This window comes from Leucopleurus acutus (assembly GCF_964270905.1).
Source record: "Leucopleurus acutus genome assembly, chromosome: 3".
NCBI lineage: Eukaryota > Metazoa > Chordata > Mammalia > Artiodactyla > Delphinidae > Leucopleurus > Leucopleurus acutus.
The window spans coordinates 80,388,194-80,413,810 of record NC_139145.1 but is presented as its reverse complement, the minus strand read 5'-3'; the positions used below and the strand labels follow the sequence as shown (position 1 = coordinate 80,413,810).

The 25,617-nt window shown below is 39.9% G+C and overlaps 1 long non-coding RNA gene across 1 annotated transcript in view; it reads left to right on the top strand.

Annotated features, from left to right (window-relative positions):
* The window catches only part of LOC309960294, a 254,176-nt gene extending 240,205 nt beyond the window's left edge, over window positions 1–13,971 (top strand). Inside the window, exon 2 of the long non-coding RNA XR_014326126.1 lies at window positions 13,808–13,971. This is a non-coding gene — a long non-coding RNA (uncharacterized lncRNA). The remainder of the gene's footprint in view (window positions 1–13,807) is intronic.
* Window positions 13,972–25,617: the final 11,646 nt, after the last annotated feature.

The window sequence follows — 25,617 nt, the reverse complement described above, 5'->3', positions numbered from 1 at the left end:
TTATAAATTGTTCCAGAGGAAGCTGGGCACATCTGCTGACAACTGACAGACTTTCACTCCCTTTTCTCATAGGAGACAAAGAAAAAGAAAGTAGATTGTTTCCTTTGAAAGATATGTTAATTTTTTCCTAGGAAATCAGATCACTATCTTGGGAAAAAAATGATCAGTTGACTCTAGCTGTCTACAAGAAATCAAAATATAAATTACCTAGCTCAGTATTTGATACAGAACCGACTGCCAATAAATTTTGGATGAAAAACTTCTGGCAAAAAGTTATTCCTGGTGTTTTTGAATATATGCCAAATATTAGCTATTAGCTGTAGATTTAATGTATGCTGTCATAAATGCCATATTTGTATATATAACATAAAAGAAAGTAAAATTTGAAATACATCCGTATTAGTGATCATTTGTATGTCCTGAGATTTCATTCTTATATACTTACCAGCCCAAGGCTGGGAAGCTGCAAAGCCTAGTGATTAAGAGCTATGGAGTCAAGTGGACCTGAGTTCAACTGCTAGCTTGACCACCATATAGCAGGAGACCTAAGTTACTTAGCCTCTCTCAAGTCTGTTTTCTCATCTGGGTAATAAGAATAGTAGCTCCATCATTGGCTTGTTTTGAGGCCTCAGTGAGATATATAGGTAAAGCATGTAGCACTCTGCCTGACACATAGCAGTGTTAGACTACTGGAACTATTATTGTTCTTCCTGAATACAGAACATTTGTTACTTCCCAGAAAGTCTATGCTAAGGAAAGGAAACTATCAGCTTTTACAATAATACTCACCATTGCTTCTCATTTTAAAAAATTAAGGGCTTCCCTGGTGTTGCAGTGGTTGGGAATCTGCCTGCCAATTCAGGGGACACGGATTTGAGCCCTGGTCTGGGAAGATCCCACATGCCGCGGAACAGCTAGGCCCGTGTGCCACAACTGCTGAGCCCGCGGGCCACAGCTGCTGAGGCCCGCTTGCCTAGAGCCCATGCTCGGCAGCAAGAAGGGCCACCGCGATGGGGGCCCCACGCACCACAGCGAAGTGTGGCTCCTGCTTGCCGCAACTGAGAGAGCCCACGAGCAGCAACCTAGACCCAACTCAGCCAAAAAAAAAGAAAAAAAAAATTAATAATCAAGATATTGTTTATGATGCCTAGAATGCCCAAACAAAACCATTGAAAAGCCATATCGTTTCAAAGTCTTTGCTTTATTAACCGAAATATGTAACAAATACAACCAAGCTGTGTAACTTCCACCAAGGCTGCTGATCTTTCACTGGAAAGTACGTGGGCTCCAAAACTGCCTCTCGCCATATGGTCTTGAACAAGTCGTTCAAAATCTTTGAGCATCATTTATTTTTTCAAAATGGGGCTAAAATCCTGTGTCATAAGATTGCTGCAAAGATTGAGACAACAAGTGAAAAGGCCTAGCAACCAGAATTTGGAATAGATACCTCTCGGTACTTTCTGCAAGAGTATCTGTAATTCACAACCCTTGGGGTAGGGATGGGCCTCAGCCTCCCCGTCAGAACCATGGGACACTTTCCCTCCCTTGGTGACTCAGCCATGGTTGGGTGGCTCGTCCAAGCTAGACCAATCAGACTCTCTTTTCTGGTCATTTGTAATTGGGACACAGAGACTCTATGGGCCTTGGGCTCTGAAGGTAAGAGGTCAGTGGTCAGCCAGGGATGTGCTGGCTATATTTTTTACCATCGAGGCCACTTTTCAGTAGTGCAAAGAAAACCACTGGGTAGAGAAAGGACAAATAAAGGCAACACCCAGAGAAAAGTAAGAGCAACAACAGCCTGTGTGAACTAGAATTTGATCAGTGTCATATTGGCTCTGCAGTGCCCATGTTTTGGACCTAGTGCCTTATCAGGCCCTACTCTGATGCTTGCCTTTGGGTATTCCTTACACTTGATGAAAATGTTTCTTTTTTGTTAAGCTAGCTTAGGTATGTTTTCCTTTGTTGCAATCTCATGATTAACTTCGGAAAGCAAGCACTCACCAAATGCTAGTTTCCTTTTCATTTACTTTAAAAGTTACATAAAATCATAAACAGGGCTTAAAGGGCATGAGTAAGGTCATGGCCCCCTCATTCGGGTATGGAAAATGAGTCCCAGAAACGTATTTGAATGATATGTCCAGTATTACATGAGAGCTAACAGAAGCGTCAAATTTAAACCCAAGTACTTCGCCTACCAACTGCGTGACACAAATAAGAACTGAGGTTTGTGTGTATGAGTGTGTATGGCGAGGAGGGGGGAGGGACAGTGGTTTACATATTTTACATCATTTTGTTTCCATGACCTGCCCAGATGCATTTCAAGCTTTTGAACAGAGATAGAATGCTTCTTTTGGGATCAGTTGCTTCTCTGTTATGCTTGGTGAGGTTGGCTAATGGTTGATTGAGCCTGTTATCTTACGTGAACATATTCTGTAGACATGTATTTAGGATCTTTTGAATATAAATGAAATTCATTATGAGTTTTAGAATTTCTGATGAATTAGAAAAGATGGACCCCTTACGTGAAGTCATTTCAGTAACCAGAATCGGAATCATGAGAAGTTTCTTGCCTCTTCATGTCAAGGCTCCCAAACGTTGGAGGCAAATTCCCTAAGAGATACTCCTGTTTACCGTGAAACCCAAGAACATAAACAAGTTGAGAAGCATGCATTCTAAAGCCTTGCAGACGCTCAGCTCTCTTCCACTTAAAGAACAAAGCCTGAAAACGTTCCTAGCTATATGAAACGTTTCCTTTCTTTAACAGTGTTTTATTATTTTACTTTTTATAGTTAGGTTGAGAAACAGTAGTGACGTCTTGATGATATGGCAATATGGGACTGCTTTACTAAGTCTGGGAGCTGACACTGTGTGCAGAAGAGGTAGGTAGTGTGTGGGAATCGGAGTTTTGAGGGTCCTGAGTCCGCTAGGTAATATCTGCCCCACGTGGAAATGCTTTCTCCAGTGACCTCCACAACCCACGTTGAACTTTTAAATGGTATTTCTCTGTTGAATTAAATTGAATTCCAAAAATGTTTATTGAACATCTATTTTATTGAAGTGGTAATGTTGGTGAGGATTGGGGACTGGGTGATGTTCTGTAGAAGTGAACAGTGCACATTCTCCATCCTCAAGAAATTTACAACCTAGAAGTTTACTTAATGTTGTTTCTGATCCATATTTTTATGAATGGTGGTCCTCAGTCTTAGAAGATGCACATGAGAATCACCTGGGGAGAGTTAAAAACTCTTAATGCCACAGGCTGTGCCCCAGACAAATTAAATCATAAATCTGGGGGTGATATCCAAGCATTCGTCGTTTTTAATGCTCTCCATGTGATTTCAATGGGCAGCCAATGAGTATTTCTTGAAGAGTTATAGGTATGTCCAGATACTGATCTTGTTAACTCTTTGAGCTGTTGTGCGAGGCCTGGAGTAGATGGAGCCCGCATCCTGTTAGCTCTGGCCACAAGCATTCTCCACCAGTAAGCTGTTAAAATATATTTTCTAGGTACTGATAGAAAGAAGGTTGCGGAGCACAGAAATGTCTCATTTAAACCTTATGATAACACTGTAAGAGAACCATTTGTTTCAGATTTTACAGATGAAGTATTTAAAGCTTTGAGAACTAAAAACTGACTGCCCTAAAGTCACAGGGTCATTCACAGAGCTGATGTTTGGACCATACTTTTCTTACATTGCAGCTTCTTAGGTATATTACATTGCAGACTGTGAAAAGGACTGTGGAGTCATGCAAATAAAACACTATGGAAACCCAGAGAAATAGACATTGATTCTGGTCCAGTGTGATCAGGAAAGAATTTGTCATTTGGGCTGTACCTTCAAGAACGTATGGATTTCCAGAGGTAAAAATATGATGTTATCCTAGGTTTATATAATAAATAGTGATCTTATTTGGCTATAAAATAGAACATTAGAAGCTTACTATCCTGGATCCCTAGTAGAATCGTTTGGAAAGCTTTCAGAATGTATTAATGCCAGAGCCCCACCGTAAACAATCAAATCGGAGTAGTGGGATAGGACCCTCTGGGATGGTGTGGAAGGAAGCAGCAGGAAGTAAAACTGCTTTGGGGTTAGATTGCAGAGAATATAGAATGTGCAATTTACTTGATTTATTACTTAGGTAATGGCAGGCCAGGGAAGGCTTTTTTAAGCAGGACAGTGATAAAGCAATCAACTTATAAACTCTGTCTAACTCCCTGCTGTCTTCTGTTTTGTTACTTATTTAGAAAATATCAAGAATCCCAGTGGAAGTGGTTTTAAATCCAGGAGCCTATCAGGATTCCCTGGGAAGGCTTTTCAATTACACCCTCTTTCTCTGGTTCTGGGACGATGCCAGAGTCTTGAGGACGCCTGGATAGTTCCACAAACTGTATTGAAAGAAAACCCCTTCTCTGGCCTACCCCAATTTTAATATATCCAATTAGGGGACAGAGAATGTGAAGTTAGGGAACAGTCTACCATCCTCACTTCTGACGCCAATTTCAAATTTAGGGAGTCCCCCAAACCACCCTCCATTTTTTTTTTCACCCTCCATTTTGATAATTCACCAGAAGGACTCACAGGATTCACTGAACTCTGTTATGCTCCCAGTTCTGCTTTATTACAAGGAAGGATCAGAATCAAATGAGGGGAGAGATGCCCGAGGCCAAGTCCAGGAGGGTTCCAAAGGTGGACCTTCCAGTTGTCCTTTCCCAGTGGAGCTCCGAGGGAGCCATTCCCTCCTGTGGTCTCAGGAGGGTGGGACAAACACTTACTGATTTTATTTCTTTTCCTGTCTTCCTACAGCTTGGCCTTGATGTGACATAGTCTCAGGAAGTACAAAGCAGTGTAAAAAAAAGCCCCCTTTTCTAATAAATGGATCCAAAAGGGGAGCTTCAGTGAACCAAAGAGAACTGAAGAGATCTCAAGAGAGGATGGAGCTTGGGAAGGGGACTCCATAAAGTTGTTTATGAACTCCTGTGAACTCTGGGGATCACATCTAACCTACACATGTGAGTATCTTACTCTAAACAGTAAACTGTAGATTTTGAAGACTGAATTATAAGATAGAACACTGCCCAGATCCCAGATTGGTCACTGGATAGCAGACAGAGGATAGATCCAAAGAGCATTACAGAGGCTTTGAAAACGGAACTGACATTGGAACCACAAACACAGTGGAAGGCTGGTCGTAACTTGAGACTGGAATCGAACCAGGTTGATTGTCTACTGAAGCAAAAACGTCAACATTTTCCATAGAATTTAAGTGAGACCTAGAGTCTTACAATATTCAAAATGTATAGGATACAATTCAAAATTACTTGGCACAGAGGTAGCCAGGAAAATCTCAACTCACATGGGAAAAGACAATCAATAGATGCCAATGACAAGGTGACACCTGTTGGAATTACCTGACATAGACTTTGAAGCAGCTATTATAAGAATGCTCCAACAAGTAAGGGTGAATACTCTCAAAAAGAAAGGAAAGGTAGCAAGTCTAAGCAAGTAGAAGATACAAATAAGAACTGAATGAAAATTTTAGAATTGAAAAATATAATAACCAAAGTTGAAAACTTACCTGTTGGCATAAGAGCAGAATGGCAATAACAGAGAAATCAGTGAACTTGAGGACAGATAAAATTACCCAATCAGAGTAACAGGGATAAATAGTATTAAAAACAGGAAAAGAAACAAAGTTTCAGAGAACTGTGGTTGGAAAAATCATACTACCCAATTTTAAGACTTACTCTAAAGCTTCAGCATAAAGACAGCATGGTATTTATGAAGGACTAGGCCAGTGGAACAAAACAGGGAGTCTAGAAATAGACACACACACACAAATACAGCTAATTTGTTTTTGACAGAGGTGCCAAGCAAATCAATAGAGAAGGCATAGTCTCTTGGTGTTGGACCTCTGTCTGTAGAAAGAAAACCTTTGATCTAAATCTCTCGTATTATTCAAAAATTAACACACAATGGATCTAACATCTAAATGTAAAATATAAAACTGTATGATGTTTAGAAGAAAACATGAGAAACCTTTATGACCTGGAGTTAGACAAAGAGTTCTTAGAGATGGTACCAAAAACAGATCCATAAAAGAAAAAAACCCATAAATTAAAATTTATCAAAACCCAAAACTTTAAGAGAATGAAAAGACAGGCTAGAGATAGGGAGGAAATACTTGCAAATCACATATCCAAATAGCTTGTACCAAGAGCGTATCAAAAACTCTCAAAACTCAACATGAAGAAAACAAACAATCCAATTGAAAAGTGGGTCTGAGACTTGAACAGACACATCACTTAAAGAGGAAATATGGGTGATAAATAAACAGGAAAAGATACCCAATGTCATTAGCCATTGGAGAAGTGCAAATTAAAATCATGGCATACCTGTTACAATGACTAAAATTAAAAAAAAAAAAAAAAGATAATAGCAAGTGTTGGTGAGAATGTAAAGTAACTAGAATCCAAAGTGGTACAGCCACTCTGGAAAACTGTTTAGCAGTTCCTTGTAAAGTTAAACATATACTTACCATATGACCCAGCAATCCTATTCTTAGATAATTTTCCAAGTGAACTGTAAACATATGTTCACATAAAATCCTGTACATGAATATTTATTGAAGCTCTGTTTATAATCACTAATAACTGGAAATAACCCACGTGTCCTTCAGTGGGTGACTGTATAAACACACCATGGTGCCTTCATATAATGGAACACTAAACATCTCAGCGGTAAAAAGGAAGAAACAATTGATGCACACAAAACTAGGATGAATGTCAAAGACATTTTGCTTGGTGAAAGAAGTCAATCTCAAAAGGTTACATACTCTATGATTCCATTTATATGACATTCTCAAAAGGACAACCCTATAGTGATAGGGAACAGAACTGTGGTGTATGTGTTGGGGTGGAGAGGATGTAACCCTATAAAAGATAACATGAAGAGGTTTTGGGGGTGATGGGATTGTTCTGTAAACTGTAGTTTATACATGCTTTCCCCACATAGATTGTCGGCTTCAGTGATTATTCGATGATTTCATTATCAGAGCTTATAATAGAAGCAGGGCATAGGTTTTCTTTTTTTATCTTCCAAAAATTGAATAAATGGAGAGAAACCCACAGGCTTCAGGAAAAATGGTCTTTCTCCACTGGAGTAGTACTGTCATTGTTATCTTAGGCCAGGGGTTAGCAACCAATAGCCCTCAGGCCAAATCCTGCATGCTTCCTGTCTTTGTAGAGCCCCAGAGTAGAATATTTTTTACATTTTAATGGTAGGTAAAAATCAAAACAAAAATATTTCATAGGACATGAAACATCAAATTCAAAAGCAAATTCAAATTTCAGTGCACATGAATGAAATTCTGTTGGAACCTGGCCATGCTTGTTCATTTACGTATGGTCTGTGGCTGTTGAGTAATTGTGACAAAGACTGAACGGCACTCCCAAAGCCTAGAATATTCTTATGTGGCCCTTTATGGAAAAAGTCTGCCAATAATTGTTTTAGAATACTCCTTAGATAACGTAAGTATTTTCATTTGATAGCAGAACCCTAAGTGGATTAAGATCTAGTTATACTTTGACTCCATGAATAACTTTTGACAATTTTTTCAGAAAAATAATTTTTCTTACATAAACAAGAACCTTAAAAAGATCCACAATATTTCAGATATTGTCCCTTTTTTCCCCCTTCAAGATCTGATATTTGATCAAGGAAAGAAAGTTCAAAAGTGTCCCCTCACTGACACTAAAAGATGGGGAATCTATTAGCTTTTTTATTATCTGTGGGCTGCTTATGGTATCTCTGTATTGGAGGTTAATTATAGCAGCCCATTCCTGGGTGATGGGTTGTGAAACCAGAAGTTATCAGAGATAAACATTGCAGGATCTGATTTACTTGTTCATGAGTATACCATAAAATCCTCAGTTAAATTACATTTTATGACTATAGCCTCCAAGTTTTTAAATACAGCCATTTGATTACTTCATCGTTGTAAAGGCTGACTTCCTTTTTCCTACGTGGCAGTGAGTAATTTATAACGTCTGTTAAGTGAACAGTATTTACCAAGTGCTATCAAACAAGATAAAGATATATTTCCCTGTGTCTTTACAGCAGTGTAGATAGCTAGAGAAAATATATTCACTACTTATGACTGCACTCCATGACATTAGAGTTCTATGAAGCAATTTATGTCCTACCTCTATTTATTCCTTGCTGAGTGTGTTTTTGTTTTGTTTTTTTTGTTTTTTGTTTTTTTTTTTGTTTTTTTTTTTTACGTGGGCCTCTCACTGTTGTGGCCTCTCCCTTTGCGGAGCACAGGCTCCGGACGCACAGGCTCAGCGGCTATGGCTCACCGGCCCAGCCACTCCGCGGCATGTGGGATCTTCCCGGACTGGGGCACAAACCCGTGTCCCCTGCATCGGCAGGCGGACTCTCAACCACTGCGCCACCAGGGAAGCCCCGCTGAGTGTGTTTTTGAAGACCACTTTGGACGTCTTCTTTGAAAGGAAAAAAATGATGCCTTAAAATATGATTTTCTTTAAATGCAGCTTAAATGACTGTATTCCGTATGTTGGGAAATTTATGTGCCAATCACATGTGATATATTGAATCATGTCATGACTTCTGTTCACAAAGTTAAAGACTATATAAGATAACAACTTGTCTATTTGTGGTGGTTTCATATTTCATTGTAATAGTGGGTACAGAATGTATTCCAAAATACAAAAATATCAGCTATATAGTTTCCCAAACATGTCCATGTACATTATCTCAGTTGATTATAATATGAATATAATTGCAATATGAAATATACAGGCAGATATAATCATCTTTATCCTACAAAGGAGGGAAATGAGATTCAAATAGGCTGAGTGACTTACCCAATGACACAGTTTATGAGTGGTAGATTGAGGATTAGAACAGAGATCTTCTAATTCCCAGTCCAGAGATTGTTCTGCTACAATATATTTGCTACCTTATTCCTTATTAAGAAAAATACTCTTTTGTCCTATAAATGGTAATGTTCTTTTTAAACCAGGGAATGACTTCTATATATATTAAAATTCAGAAGTGCAATCATTTTGCATAAGTGTTGCCCTTCTCCCTATCCTACCAGATTTCTAGATCCCAGCTGTACAATGGAGTTGATTTATACATAATTTCCTGCCTGAATTTGGTAGTGAAAATACTAAATGAAAGTGTTATATGGGTGTGGAAACATGTAACCCCCATTGTGGAGGTAGAACAAATTTCTTTGGGGGTTTATGTTCATGCGGTGTGGTCAGGACTGTTTCTATATTGATCTTTTCTCAGCAGCACTAAACCTCAGACAGTAGGAACATCACTGAAGTTTTACTTAACACCAGAGGCAGGATCGGTCTTCACAACTGACTCATGCAGTTAACGTCATAGGATGTATTGAGGTGGCAGATTGTAATTTCTTACCCAACAGTCTGTAAATATTAGATAAGTGGGGGGCTGTGGCATGTATTACCTCAGAGCTATATTATATTAACAGTTTATTTTAAAACAACCAGTTGAGCTCTTGGTACATAAAACCAGCTACCCTTTTCCTTTACCATTTCCATGAGGCCAAATTTCTGATCCTGGGTATAAGTCAGCGCCTATGGCCAGGGTTGCCTATGGATAACATGTGTGTGTTTGGGAGAATCCTTGTACTCAAACTCCTCAAAATATTTTTTTCCAATTCTCTGTCTGTTGGCTTCTGTATTAGTGATTTTTCTCACCCTTCTGTGATCCACCTTTCTCTGCCTTTTGGGACCTTGACTACTTCCTTTTTTAATCGAGTTTATCATATGCTTGTTGCACTGAGCCTTTATTGGTTTTGCAAAGGGAAAGAGAACTTTGTTTCCTTGAAATTCACCTTCTCTATTTTACCTTGCTAGATATATCTGGTTTCCACTTTGACCTTCACATTATTCTCTTCTTTAAAAAAAATTGTATGTATTTAAGATGCACAGCATGATTTAATATACATTTACATAGTGAAATGATTACTACAGTCAAGCTAATTTACATATCTTCTCACACAATTGCCTTTTTTTTTTTTGGTGGTAAGTGCATCTGAAATCTATTCTCTTAGCGTATTTCCAGTGTTCAATACAGTATTAATTTAACTATAGTCATCATGCATGTAATTTAGTAGTTTTCTGGTAGCATCTGTAGGATTCTCTATGTATAGTATCATGTCATCTGCAAACAGTGACAGCTTTACTTCTTCTTTTCCGATTTGGATTTCTTTTATTTCCTTGTCTTCTCTGATTGCTGTGGCTAAAACTTCCAAAACTATGTTGAATAAGAGTGGTAACAGTGGGCAACCTTCTCTTCTTCCTGATCTTAGTGGAAATGCTTTCAGTTTTTCACCATTGAGGACGATGTTGGCTGTGGGCTTGTCATATATGGCCTTTATTATGTTGAGGAAAGTTCCCTCTATGCCTACTTTCTGCAGGGTTTTTATCATAAATGGGTGTTGAATTTTGTCGAAAGCTTTCTCTGCATCTATTGAGATGATCATATGGTTTTTCTCCTTCAATTTGTTAATATGGTGTATCACGTTGATTGATTTACGTATATTGAAGAATCCTTGCATTCCTGGAATAAACCCCACTTGATCATGGTGTATGATCTGTTTAATGTGTTGTTGGATTCTCTTTGCTAGTATTTCATTGAGAATTTTTGCATCTATGTTCATCAGTGATATTGGCCTGTAGTTTTCTTTCTTTGTGACATCCTTGTCTGGTTTTGGTATCAGGGTGATGGTGGCCTCGTAGAATGAGTTTGGGAGTGTTCCTCCCTCTGCTATATTTTGGAAGGATAGGTGTTAGCTCTTCTCTAAAGGTGTGATAGAATTCTCCTGTGAAGCCATCTGGTCCTGTGCTTTTCTTTGTTGGAAGGTTTTTAATCACAGTTTCAATTTCAGTGCTTGTGATTGGTCTGTTCATATTTTCTATTTCTTCCTGATTCAGTCTTGGCAGGTTGTGCATTTCTAAGAATTTGTCCATTTCTTCCAGGTTGTCCATTTTATTGGCATAGAGTTGGTTGTAGTAATCTCTCATGATCTTTTGTATTTCTGCAGTGTCAGTTGTTACTTCTCCTTTTTCATTTCTAATTCTATTGATTTGAGTCTTCCCCCTTTTTCTCTTGATGAGTCTGGCTAATGGTTTATCAATTTTGTTTATCTTCTCAAAGAACCAGCTTTCAGTTTTATTGATCTTTGCTATTGTTTCCTTCATTTCTTTTTCATTTATTTCTGATCTGATCTTTATGAGTTCTTTCCTTCTGCTAACTTTGGGGTTTTTTTGTTCTTCTTTCTCTAATTGCGTTAGGTGTAAGGTTAGGTTGTTTATTCGAGATGTTTCCTGTTTCTTAAGGTAGGATTGTATTGCTATAAACTTCCCTCTTAGAACTACGTTTGCTGCAGTCCATAGATTTTGGGTCGTCGTGTCTGCATTGTCATTTGTTTCTAGGTATTTTTTGATTTCCTCTTTGATTTCTTCAGTGATCACTTCGTTATTAAGTAGTGTATTGTTTAACCTCCATGTGTTTGTATTTTTTACAGATCTTTTCCTGTAATTGATATCTAGTCTCACAGCGTTGTGGTCGGAAAAGATACTTGATACAATTTCAATTTTCTTAAATTTACCAAGGCTTGATTTGTGACCCAAGATATGATCTATCCTGGAGAATGTTTCATGAGTACTTGAGAAAAATGTGTATTCTGTTGTTTTTGGGTGGAATGTCCTATTAATATCAATTAAGTCCATCTTGTTTAATGTATCATTTAAAGCTTGTGTTTCCCTATTTATTTTCATTTTGGATGATCTGTCCATTGGTGAAAGTGGGGTGTTAAAGTCCCCTACTATGAATGTGTTACTGTCGATTTCCCTTTTATGGCTGTTAGTATTTGCCTTATGTATTGAGGTGCTCCTATGTTGGGTGCGTAAATATTTACAATTGTTATATCTTCTGCTTGGATCGATCCCTGATCATTATGTAGTGTCTTTCTTTGTCTCTTCTAATAGTCTTTATTTTAAAGTCTATTTTGTCTGATATGAGAATTGCTACTCCAGCTTTCTTTTGGTTTCCATTTGCATGAAACATCTTTTTCCATCCCCTTACTTTCAATCTGTATGTGTCTCTAGGTCTGAAGTGGGTCTATTGTAGACAGCAAATATATGGGTCTTGTTTTTGTATCCATTCAGCCAAACTGTGTCTTTTGGTGGGAGCATTTAGTCCATATACATGTAAGGTAATTATCGATATGTATGTTCCTATTCCCATTTTCTTAATTGTTTTGGGTTCGTTATTGTAGGTCTTTTCCTTCTCTTGTGTTTCTTGCCTAGAGAAGTTCCTTTAGCAGTTGCTGTAGTGCTGGTTTGGTGGTGCTGAACTCTCTCAGCTTTTGCTTGTCTGTAAAGGTTTTAATTTCTCCATCAAATCTGAATGAGATCCTTGCTGGGTAGAGTAATGTTGGTTGCAGGTTTTTCTCCTTCATCACTCTAAATATGTCCTGCCAGTCCCTTCTGGCTTGCAGAGTTTCTGCTGAAAGATCAGTTGTTAACCTTATGGGAATTCCCTTGTGTGTTATTTGTTGTTTTCCCCTTGCTGCTTTTAATATGTTTTCTTTGTATTTAATTTTTGACTGTTTGATTAATATGTGTCTTGGCGTATTTCTCCTTGGATTTTTCCTGTATGGGACTCTCTGTGCTTCCTGGACTTGATTAACTCTTTCCTTTCCCATATTAGGGAAGTTTTCAACTATAATCTCTTCAAATATTTTCTCAGTCCCTTTCTTTTTCTCTTCTTCTTCTAGAACCCCTATAATTCGAATGTTGGTGTGCTTAATGTTGTCCCGGAGGTCTCTGAGACTGTCCTCACTTCTTTTCATTCTTTTTTCTTTATTCTGCTCTGCAGTAGTTATTTCCACTGTTTTATCTTCCAGGTCACTTATCCGTTCTTCTGCCTCAGTTATTCTGCTATTGACCCCATCTAGAGTATTTTTCATTTCATTTATTGTGTTGTTCATCGTTGTTTGTTTCATCTTTAGTTCTTCTAGGTCCTTGTTAAATGTTTCTTGCATTTTGTCTATCCTATTTCCAAGATTTTGGATCATCTTTACTATCATTATTCTGAATTCTTTTTCAGGTAGACTGCCTATTTCCTCTTCATTTGTTAGGTCTGGTGGGTTTTTATCTTGCTCCTTCATCTGCTGTGTTTTTTTCTGTCTTCTCATTTTGCTTATCTTACTGTGTTTGGGGTCTCCATTTTGCCGGCTGCTGGTTCGTAGTTCCCATTGTTTTTGGTGTCTGTCCCCAGTGGCTAAGGTTGGTTCAGTGGGTTGTGTAGGCTTCCTGGTGGAGGGGACTAGTGCCTGTGTTCTGGTGGATGAGGCTGGATCCTGTCTTTCTGGTGGGCAGGTCCACGTCTGGTGGTGTGTTTTGGGGTGTCTGTGGACTTATTATGATTTTAGGCAGCCTCTCTGCTAATAGGTAGGGTTGTGTTCCTGTCTTGCTAATTGTTTGGAGTATGATATCCAGCACTGCAGCTTGCTAGTCGTTGAGTGAAGCTGGGTGCTGGTGTTGAGATGGAGATCTCGGGGAGATTTTCGCCATTTGATATTATGTGGAGCTGGGAGGTCTCTTGTGGACCAGTGTCCTGAAGTTGGCTCTCCTACCTCAGAGGTACAGCACTGACTCCTGGCTGCAGCACCAAGAGCCTTTCATCCACACGGCTCAGAATAAAAGGGAGAGAAAGTAGAAAGAAATAATTAGTAGACATAGAAAGAAAGAAAGAAAGACAGAAGGGAGGGAGGGAGGAGGGAAGGAAGGAAGGAGGGAAGGAAGGAAAAAAAGAAAGAAGATAAAGTAAAATAAAATAAAGTAAGATAAAATATAATAAGGTTATTAAAATAAAAAAGTAATTATTAAGAGAGAGAAAAGAAAAAGGACAGATAGAACCCTAGGACCAATGGTGGAAGAAAAGCTATACAGACAAAATCTCACACAGAAGCATACACATACACACTCACAAAAAGAGGAAAAGGGGAAAAAATCATAAATCTTGCTCTCAAAGTCCACCTCCTCAATTTGGGATGATTCGTTTTCTATTCATGTATTCCAGATGCAGGGTACATCAAGTTGATTGTGGAGCTTTAATCCGCTGCTCCTGAGGCTGCTGGGAGAGATTTCCCTTTCTCTTCTTTGTTCTCACAGCTCCCAGGGGCTCAGTTTTGGATTTGGCCCCGCCTCTGCGTGTAGGTCGCCGGAGGGCGTCTGTTCTTCGCTCAGACAGGACGGGGTTAAAGGAGCCGCTGATGGGGACTCTGGCTCACTCAGGCCAGGGGGAGGGAGGGGCACGGAGTGCGTGGCGAGCCTGCGGCGGCAGAGGCCGGCGTGACGCTGCACCAGCCTGAGGCGCGCTGTGCGTTCTCCCGCGGAAGTTGTCCCTGGATCACGGGACCCTGGCACTGGCGGGCTGCACAGGCTCCCCGGAAGTGGCGTGTGGATAGTGACCTGTGCTCGCACACAGGCTTCTTGGTGGCGGCAGCAGCAGCCTTAGCGTGTTATGCCCCTCTCTGGGGTCCACGCTTTTAGCCGCGGCTCGCGCCGTCTCTGGAGCTCCTTTAAGCAGTGCTCTTAATCCCGTCTCCTCGCGCACCAGGAAACAAAGAGGGAAGAAAAAGTCTCCTGCCTCTTCGGCACGTCCAGACTTTTCCCCAGACTCCCTCCTGGCCAGCCGTGGTGCACTAACCCCCTGCAGGCTGTGTTCACGCCGCCAGTCCTCTCCCTGCACTCCAACTGAAGCCCGAGCCTCAGCTCGCAGCCCCGCCTGCCCTGGTGGGGGAGCAGAGAAGTCTCTCGGGCTGGTGAATGCTGGTCAGCACCGATCGTCTGTGCGGGAATCTCGCCACTTTGCTCCGCGCACCCCTGTTGCTGTGCTCTCCTCCACGGCTCCAAAGCTTTTCCCCTCCGCCACCTGCAGTCTCCACCTGTGAAGGGGCTTCCTAATGTGTGGAAACCTTTCCTCCTTCACAGCTCCCTCCCACTGGTGCAGGTCCTGTCCTTATCTTTTTGTCTCTGTTTATTCTTTTTTCTTTTGCCCTACCCAGGTATGTGGAGGGGGGGGGTTTCCTTGCCTTTTGGGAGGTCTGAGGTCTTCTGCCAGCGTTCAGTAGGTGTTCTGTAGGAGTTGTTCCACGTGTAGATGTATTTCTGGTGTATCTGTGGGGAGGAAGGTGATCTCCGTGTTTTACTCTTCTGCCATCTTCCCAGAAGCCTCTTTCCTCAATGTTTTATAGTATTCCGTGTACAGATTTAACCTGCTTGGTTAAATTTATTTTAAATATTTTATTTTATGCTACTGTAAATGGAATTGTTTTCTTAATTTCTTTTTCAGATAGTACGTTGTTAGTCTGTAGAAATGCAAATAAATTTCACACATTGATCTTGTATCCTGCAACTTTACTGAATTCATTTATTAGTTTCAACTGTTTTTTTGTGTGTGTGTGTGGAATCTTTAGGGCTTTCTGTATATAAGATCATGTCATCTGCAAACAGAGACAGTTTCACTTCTTCCTTTCCAATTTGGATGCCTTTTATTTCTTGTTCTTGCTTAATTGCTCTAGCTAGGACATCCAGTACTATGCTGAATAGAAGTGGTGAGAGTGGACATCCCTGTCTTATTCCTGATCTCTGAGGAAAAGCTTCTAGCTTTTCACAGTTGAGTATGATATTAGCAGTTGTTGATTTGCCACATATGGTATTTATTTGTTGAGGTACATTCCTTCTGTACTTAATTTGTTGAGAGATTTTCTCATGAAAGAGTGTTGAATTTTGTCAAATGTTCTTTTTTGAATCTGTTGAGATGATCATATAATTTTTATACTTCATTTTGTTAACATGTTGTATCACATTATTTATGTATGTTGAACCATTCTTGCATCCTGTGGTTAAATCTCACTTGGTCATGGTGTATGATTCTTTTAATGTGCTGTTGAATTAGTATTTTGTTGAGGAGTTTTGCGTCTGTGTTTATCAGGTATATTAGTCTGCAGTTTTCTTTTCTTATAGTGTCCTTATGTGGATTTGGTATGCAAATGATACTGCCCTTGTAAAATGAGTTTGGTAGTGTTCCCTCTTCTTCAATTTTTGAGAGAGTTTGAGAAGGATTTGCATTAATTCATCTTTAAATGTTTGGTAAAATTTACCAGTGATGCCATCAGGTCCTGGGCTTTTATTTGTTGGGAATGTTTTGATTACTGATTCAGTCTCTTAGTCATTATTGGTGTGTTCAGATTTTCTATTTCTTCATAATTCAGTCTTGGTAGGTTTTATGTTTCTAGGAACTTACCCATTTGTTCTAGGTTATCCAACTTGTTGGTATATAAATGTTCATGGTAGTCTCTTATGATCCTTTGTATTTCTTTGATGTCAGTTGTAATGACTCCTCCTTATTTATACAGGCATACTTCATTTTATTGCACTTCACAGATATTGGTTTTATTTTGTTTTGCTTTTTTTACAAATTGAAGGTTTGTGGTAAACCTGCGTCAGGCAAGTCTATTGTTGCCACTTTTTCAATAGCATCTGCTCACTTTGTGTCCCTGTGTCACATTATGGTAATTCCCACAGTATTTCAAGCTATTTCACTAGTACTGTATTTGTTATGGTGATCTGTGTTCAGTGATCTTTGATGTTACTGTTGTCATTGTTTTGGGGCGCCACAAAGCCTGTTTATATAAAATGATGAACTTAATAAATGTTGTGTGAGTTCTGACTGCCCCACTGACTGGCTGTTCCCCAATTTCTCTCCCTCTCCTCAGACCTGTCTATTCCCTGAGACACAAGAATACTGAAGGCAGGCCAGTTAATGACCTTACAGTGGGCTCTAAGTGTTCTCGTGAAAGGCAGAGTCAATCGATGTGGCAAACTTTGTTGTCGTCTTACTTTAAGCTATTGCTGCCGCCCACCCCCACTCCCCACCTTCAGCAACCAGCACCCTGATCAGTCAGCAGCCATCCACATCGAGGCCAGACCCTCCACCAGCAACAAGATTACAACTCGCTGAAGGCTCAGGTGATGGTTAGCACTTTTTAGCCATATAGTATTTTTTAATTAAGGTATATACATTATTTTTTTAAGACATGATGCTATTGCACAGTTAATAGCCTAGAGTATAGTGTAAACATAACTTGTAAATGCAAAGTTTGTGTGACTCACTTTATTGCAATATGTGCTTTATTTCAGTGGTCTGGAACCTAACCTGCAGTATCTCTGAGGTATGCTTGTACTTTTATTTATTTGGATCTTCTCTCTTTTTTTCTTAGTTAGTCTAGCCCAAAGTCTGTCCATTTTGTTTATCTTTTCAAAAACTCTGTGTCTTATTTTCATTGATCTATTTTACTGCTTTTCTAGTCTCTATTTATTTATTTCTTCTCTGATCATTCTTCCTTCCTTGTGCTAAATTTAGGTTTAGTTTGTTGTTCTTTTTCTAGTTCCTTGAGGTGTAAAATTAGGTTATTTATTTAAGATCTTTCTACTTTTCTTAGTATAGGTGTCTGTTGCTGTGAACTTCCATCTTAGAACTGCTTTTGCTGCATATCATCATTTTTGGTAAGTTCTGTTGCCATTTTCATTAGTCTCCAGATATTTTTTTATTTCCTTTTGATTTCTGATTTCTTCTCTCACCCGTTGCTTGTTCAGGTGTGTTTGTTTAATTCCACGTACTTGTGAATTTTCCAATTTCCCTTCTGTTATTGATTTCTAGTTTCATACCATTGTGGTGGTAAAAGATTCTTGACGTGATCTCCATCTTCTTAAATTTGTTAAGATTTGTTTTAGGGGCTAACACGTGATCTATCCTGGAGAATGTTCCATGTGCACTTAAAAAGAATGCATATTCTGTTGCTATTGGATGGAATGTTCTATATATGTCTATTAGTTCTATTTTACCTATAGTGTTGTTTAAGTCTACTGTTTTCTTATTGATTTTGGGTCTGGATGATCTCTCCATTGTTGGAAGTGGAGTATTAAAGTCCTCTGCTATCACTGTGTTGCTATCTATTTTTCCCCTCTGTGCTATTAATATTTGCTTGATATCTTTAGTTGCTCTGATACATTACTCTTTTATTTAAATATATGTATTAAGTCTCTATCACATGCCAGAGATTATTTTAGGTTCTTGGGATGCATCAAAGAACAAAACAGAAAAATACAAATTTCTCTAGTGGAATTTGTATACTAGTGGGGAGTGGGTTTGGTGGGGGATTTGGGAGAGAGAAAGACAGTTAGTGCTGAACAAAATTAGCAAGTACATTGTGTAGCATATTAAAATGAGGAGAGAGGATGGCTGTGCAGATATCAGGGGGATGAACACTCCAGGCAGAGGGTAGCAACATCCAATGTTGAGCTATTCCTGGCATGTTTGAGAAATAGCAAGAAGGCCGGTGTAGTGGAGTGAGTAGGTGAAGAGGAGAGCAATAGGAGATGAGGCAGAGGTGTAAGGCGTGGGGCGGGGGAAAATCATGTATGGCTTACAGACCACTGTAAGCCTTCCACTTTTATTCTAAGTGAGGAGAACCATTGAATAATTTCAAACTGAGAAGGACATGGTCTGATTTACATTTCCATAGCCATGTCGAGTCTGATGAGCCCATCAAAGACAGTCTTCATTTCTGTTGCGGTATTTTTGCCTAGCATTTCCTTTTGGTTCTTTCTTACAGTTTCTGTCTCCCTGCTTACATTATTCATTTCATCTTGCGTACTGTCCACTTTTTCCATTATAGCTCTTAATCGAAGTTATTTTAAATTCCTGGTCTGATAATTCCAACACCTCTGCCATATCTAAGTCTGCTTCTGATGCTTGCTTTGACCCTTTAGACTGTGTTTTTTGCCTTTTAGCAGGTTTTGTGATTTTTGGTTGAAAGCCACACGTGATCCTGCTAGGAGTTAGGCCGTGTTTATTGTTTGTTGTACCTGTGGAGTCAGAGGCTAAAATTTCCCCCAATGTCCTTGGTTTTGTCTTCTCTGTTTCCCTTGGGTATCACTAGAGAGATCTCAAACAGAGTCTGGATCTTGGAGTACTTTTAGCTGTAATCCCCTATTATAATAAAGAAACCCTATTGATACGGTGGAAAGACGTGGGTGAGAGAAAGCATCTGTAGTCCCATGACTCTCAGGCTTTTAGTGAGTCTGAATTGGTTATTTCCCTCCCCCCAGGTCAGTTAGGTTCTGGTAAAATAGTTTCCTTTGAGGGCAGGCCTTGTTAAGAAAGGTGAGGGAAGAGAAAGAAAATACATGAGAGGAAGAGCCATGCCAGGGGAGGACTTGTGCACAGGTTGAGGAGAATGCCACCTATTCCTTGCCCATCTGGTCTGTAGAATGAAATCGCCCATCTCACTAAGAGACAACTCTACTTTTCAAGTTGCTCTAGCCGAAAATCAGAGAGGGTTCATGACTGCTTTCTTTCTCTCATAACCCACATCCAACCCACTAGGAAATCCAGACTGTTCCATATTTGAAATGTTTCCAGAATTCAGCTGCCTCTTACCAGCTCTGCTACTGATGCCACAGAGCTGGTCTCCATCCTCATTTACCTACATTATTGCCATGGCCTGCTGACAGCTTCCTCCTATTTGTCCCTTCTAAATAGTACTCTTGTACTGCAGACCCTCCCCTCACAGGCCACAAGGTCCTGTACAATATGGCCCAGCACCATCTTTCTCACTTACCTCCTTTCACTCTCCTCTTCACTGTGTCTTCTCCAGCCAGTCCACATGTTTTCTTTCTTTCTTTGCTGCGTATGTCTCTACCTCAGAGCTTTTTCACTTAGCGGTCCGTCTTCCTAGAATGTGGTTCACCTATACAGATTCGTGACCAGTTTTCTCACTTTTTTCACTTCTCTCCTCAAACGTGACCTTACTGAAGAGGACTTATTGACCGTACTGTAAAAAAAAATCAATCTCCCATCTTTCTCTTACTACTTGGCTTTATTTTCCTTCTTAGCATTTAGCACTACTTGGCATAATATATGGATGTTTATTGTTGGCCTTCTCTTACTAGAATGTATGTTTGATAAAAATAGTCTGTTTACAACTGTGTCAGAGGTACAGTAGCCTTCTTGTTGAGTGACTAAATGAATGCGTGAATACCTATACTTCTTTTCAGAGGCTTTGGTAGTCCAACCGCTGGTACTACGTATTCTTAAATTGTGAAACAGTCTTAGTCTGGGTTCTCTCCAAAGCAGAGTCTCAGATAAAGCCTGTGTGTAGACAGCTTACTGGGATCGCGATCTTGGGAGCAGGAGTGAGGGGTGCGGACACTAAGCAGTGAAGGAGGGAAAGCTGTTATAAGGATAACTTATCCACAGCTACCAGCATCTGATGGTAACAGTCCCACAGGACCTTCTGAGTAAGATCTGTCCCCAGCTGGTTTAGCACAGTCTCTGAGGCATTAACTGCCCTGAACTTCTGGCTCATTTGCATATGAGTGCCAAGTGAGTAACCACTAGATTTTCACATGATGATATCAGGGAAGCCCTGAGGTAAGAAGCCAGAAGTCCATGTCACAGGCCAAGGTGAGGTACTGGTAAGTTACTCGTGCACAAACTTGGTCATAGTCCAGAACTAGTTGCTGGAGCAATGACTGGAATAAGAGGTAAGGCCAGGAGGATTTGAAGGGATACGTAAGAGGTGTTCAATATAGTCCATTCCCTCAGATTCACCGTGCTCTACAGTGAGTCCCTTCGCGTTGGTGAGCAGTCACAGTATCAGCAGAGACTTGATTAAAACAAGTAAAGTGACTACAGTCTCCGCTCCTTCACCCACATTCTAGATTTCCTTTACTTTTAACCAACAGTTTGGCTGGTCTAAGTTACTTGTCTGTTGGATTGACCCAGAACTTCATCCCTGAGGGTATGAGGCTTTAGCTCCTTGGTCTTATTGGGCTGTGATCACCAAAATGCCCATGCACCATGATCGCCAGATACGGGTCCTAAAGCAGCATCTTCGTTGCTTTCTATCCCATCTTAAAATCAATGCTACTTATTTTAGGTTTTGTCCCAGCAGCCCCCTACTTATAGATACCATTCTTTACGCCATCCAGCTTTTACAGCATTTTAACAACTACAGAGCTCCAGCGGCATACAGCAACCAACATGTATTTTTTTCTCACATATCTTTGGATCATTTGGAGCCGGTTGGGATAGTTCTGCTTCGTGTGTCTCATTCTAGGGACTGAGTCGAAAGGGAAACAGGTAAATGGGTATGTTTTTTCTCATGGGGATGGCTGAGCACAAGAGGGAATATTTCAAGCTTCTGCTGGTGTTACGATCACCAATATCCCACTGGCCAAACCAAGTCACATGGGCAAGTTGAAAATCAAAGTGCGGAGAAGATAATCTACCCGCGATGAGTACCAGCATGGATGTGGATATACAAAACTACTAAAGAGGAGTGAAGAATTGAAACCAATAGCTCAATCTACCACAGGGAGTGAAATAGGGGGCGAGAGAAGGCTAATGTAATAACCTATTCCTAAGTTGGCCATTGCTGTAAGCAGTCGGTGTGAAATTCTACAGGACCTCCTGAGAAGTACTTAAAAGATGCCTTAGAACCATTTGCTCAAGTGAAAGAAAGGGAAAGGGTCTCTCCATAGTTCCTTCCGGGTTACAGATGTATGAGTGCTGAGCAGGCTCCTGGGGGTGCTCCCTCCCCTGGTATCACAGAAGCCCTTGAGCAGGAAGTAAGAGGCCAGCAGTTTAATCCTACAACAACACATTGCCAGTTTTCAGCTGTGAAAAGGGGACAACTGTGTGGAATGAGTCAAGTCAAGGAGACTTGAAATGCTCAAAGTGTTTCTGGTAAAGCCCCTATCTCACCTCCCACACCAGTATCACCTTTAATTCTGGTGTTCAGCTTTCCGGCCCCCAGGCCCCATACACCAGTGGATATCTAATCCTGGGTCTCATTTCAGCAGAACCTTGTTCTTAATGATACTTTAATCTAATATATTAAATGTTGGTTGATTGAGGCTTTGGGTATTACCATGCAGATATTTTTGTTCTAAGAAAGGGTATGCTGCGGTGTGTGCTTCTGACAAAGATGGAATAACGGGGATTGAATTTATAATCCTGCCTGAAAGAACTAAAACAAAGACAGAATATCTCAGACAACAGTTTACAAAACATTGGCTATCAAGCAGTGAAGGACAGTGATCCCTTTGAGAGAAGTCTTGTAATTGCTCCAGCTCACTGCCTGGAGGGAGTTTACAGGACACAGCACAGGCATGGAGAATGCAGGTAAAGCCTGACAGTCTCCTTGATTTGAGCAGACAGAGCTAGAAGTCCAGGGAGGCCAAAGCAGGTAGAGTTTGCAGGGAATAGCAGTCGGGAGGAGAACACTGTACAGAAAGAGATAACTTCAGAGAATGGTTGAAGGTCCAACTCGAGTCTTCAGCTGAATATTACTCAGTGCATGCCAGGGAAAGGACCATGTGGAAGGCATAAAAGGAAAAATCTCTGGTGTTCACCCAGGGCAGGGCATATAGTTCCTGTTATCACTAGCCAAAGCAGAAAATCTCATAATTCATGGGGCTTCAAGTTTGAGTATTTAGAAGGGTTTTGTCTTAGTAGGGGAACAAATATTGTTCTGTACTAAACACTGATCTATCTGGTCCTTAAAAACAAGACCTGAAAGGATCAAACTGACCTAAAGCTGTGAAATTCACAATTCATAATATCCAATAAAAATCACCGGACAAGCAAAGAGGCAAGAACATACAGCCCATAATGAAAAGAAAAATCAATCAAGACTGACTCAGGCATGACACAGATGATAGACTTAATAGACATGAACATAAAAGTCCTGTATTCCCTATGTTCAAAAGTCATCAAGGCATAGAAGATATTAAAAAAAGACCAAAATTGAACTTCTAAATGAAAAGTAGAATGTGTAAGATGAAAAAGATACTGGATGAGATTAATGGAAGATAAATATTGTAGAAGAAAAGATTAGGGAACTTGAACAAATAGCAATAGAGACTATTGAAAATGAAATGGAGAGAAAAGAGAATTTAAAAAACCCCTGAGCTGTGAAACAGCTTCAAGCATCTGGCCCTTGGAGTGGGCACTGCTTCCCCAGTGCCCAGTGCAGGGGTTCCTCCTGCAGCAGGCTCCTGAAGCAGGGCCGTCTTCTCTCATTCCTGGCTCCTGCAGTACACAGCGGTCAGCAGCACTCTGTGGCTAGCGGATTCCCCCTCAGCAGTTTTATAGTAGAATACCCCTAGGGAGACGTGTCTCCATGAACGGTTTTCCCTGGAGGGTAGATTTCTCTCATCTTTTCCTAATGTGTACCATAGTGACTAGTCTGTCATTGATGAGCTACACCATGCCTTCTCCACCAGCGTCTGGATTTCAGCCACAAAGCAGGGGTGAATCTTCCTTGGGTGCTCTATTTCAGCCCTAAGGATTGTTGGTTGCTCCTAATGACTGCTATGCCTATTTAGACTTCTTTTACTTCTTATCTGCCAGTACCTCATTATTCCATTCCCCAGTTTTAGGTAATTATTCCTAATTTTATTTATTTATTTATTTATGGCTGCATTGGGTCTTCAGTGCTGTGTGCAGGCTTTCTCTAGTTGTGGCGAGTGGGAGCTACTCTTCCTTGTGGTGCACAGGCTTCTCATTGTGGTGGCTTCTCTTGTTGTAGAGCACGGGCTCTAGGCGCGCGGGCTTCAGTAGTTGTGGCACGTGGGCTCTAGAGCACAGGCTCAGTAGTTGTGGCGCACGGGCTTAGTTGCTCTGTGGCATGTGGGATCTTCCTGGACCAGGGCTCGAACCCATGTCCCCTGCATTGGCAGGCAGATTCTGAACCACTGCGCCACCAGGGAAGCCCTAATTATGCTTTATCTTAAACTTCCCTGTTTAAATATGTGTCCTCATTCGACCTTGAATATTACACTTTCCAACTCATTCTGTTAGACCATCATTGCCCTGACACTAAAAGCCAAATAAAGATATTATTAAAAAAAGAAAACTAAAAAATAATATCCCTTATGAACATAGATACAAAAATTCTAAATAAAACGTTAAGAAATTAAATAAAAAGTGTGACACATTATGACTAGTAGGGTTTCTCCTAGGAATGCAAGGGTGGTTCAACATTTTAAAAAATCAATGTAATTCAATGTATTATCAAAGTAAAAATGAAAAGTCATGTCATAATCTCAGTAAATGCAGAAAAGAAAATTGACTAAATCCACCATCTACTCCTGATAAATACTTTTAGCAAACTAGAAATAGAAACAAAATTCCTCTATGCTAAAACCATAGAGGCATTTATGACAAATCTGATAAAGGGCATCTATAAAAAATCTACAGCTAATATCATACTTAATTGTGAAGACCAAATAATTTCCCCCCTGAGATCCCTAACAAGACAGGGATGTCCACCCTCACCAGTGCTACTCAACATTGTACCAGAAACTGTGGCCAATGTACTCAGGCCGAAAAAAGAAATAAAAGGCATCTATATGGGAAAGAAAGAAGCAAAACTATCTTTACACTCAGATGATATGATAGTCTATGTGGAAAATATGATAGAGTGTACAAAAAAGCTACTGGAGCTAATAATTGAGTTTGGTAAATTTGCAGGATACAAGATTAACATAAAATTAATTATATTTCTGTGTACTAGCAAAGAACAGAAATCCAGAAAGTGAAATTAAAAATGCCACTTGCAATAGCATCAATACATGAAGTACTCAGGGATAAATCTGACAAAAGGTATGAAAGACTCGTTCCCTAAAAACTACAAAATACTGCTGAGTGAAATTAAAGAAGATCCACAAAAATGGGAAGATATACCATGTTCACGAGTTGGAAGACTCAATATTGTTAAGATGTCGATTTACCCAGATTGATCTATCGATTAAGTGAAATGCCCATCAAAATCCCAGCAGGCTTCTTTGTGGAAATTGACAAACTGATTTAAAATTCACATAGAAGTGCAAAGGCTCTAAAGTAACCAGAACAACATTAAAAACATCATTATAAAAATGTAAATTGCTTTTTTTTCAAGAATGATTTCAAAAGGGCACAAGGAAACTTTTTAGAGTTTTAGATATGTTCATTATCTTTAATTGTAGTGATGATTTCACATATGTACATATATATCAAAACTGACCAATTTATATGCTTAAATATTCTTTTGTACTTGAATTAAACCTTAATAAATCTACTTTTAATAAGGAAGATGTACAGTAAGAAGTCTTTACTAAGTTCTATCTTTAGAAATTGCTCTGCCTCATTTATGAGGCAGAGCAATTTCTAAAGATAGAACTTAGACCCTGGGACGTATGTGTGGAGATATAGACAGCTATTTCAGTCTCTTTGAATTATGCCCTTTTATGGCAAACATCAATGTGGCTGGTCCTTTACTACTACCATTAATCTCTAGCTTTTTTCCTTTCCATCTCCTCAGTTGCACTCATGAAAGAAAAAAATGCTTCTGGACAGGCTTATGATGTGTGAAAGATGTGAATAATTGCCTTCTTGATGGGGACAGAGGTACTTCTTCTGTCTTTGTTCTTGAAGA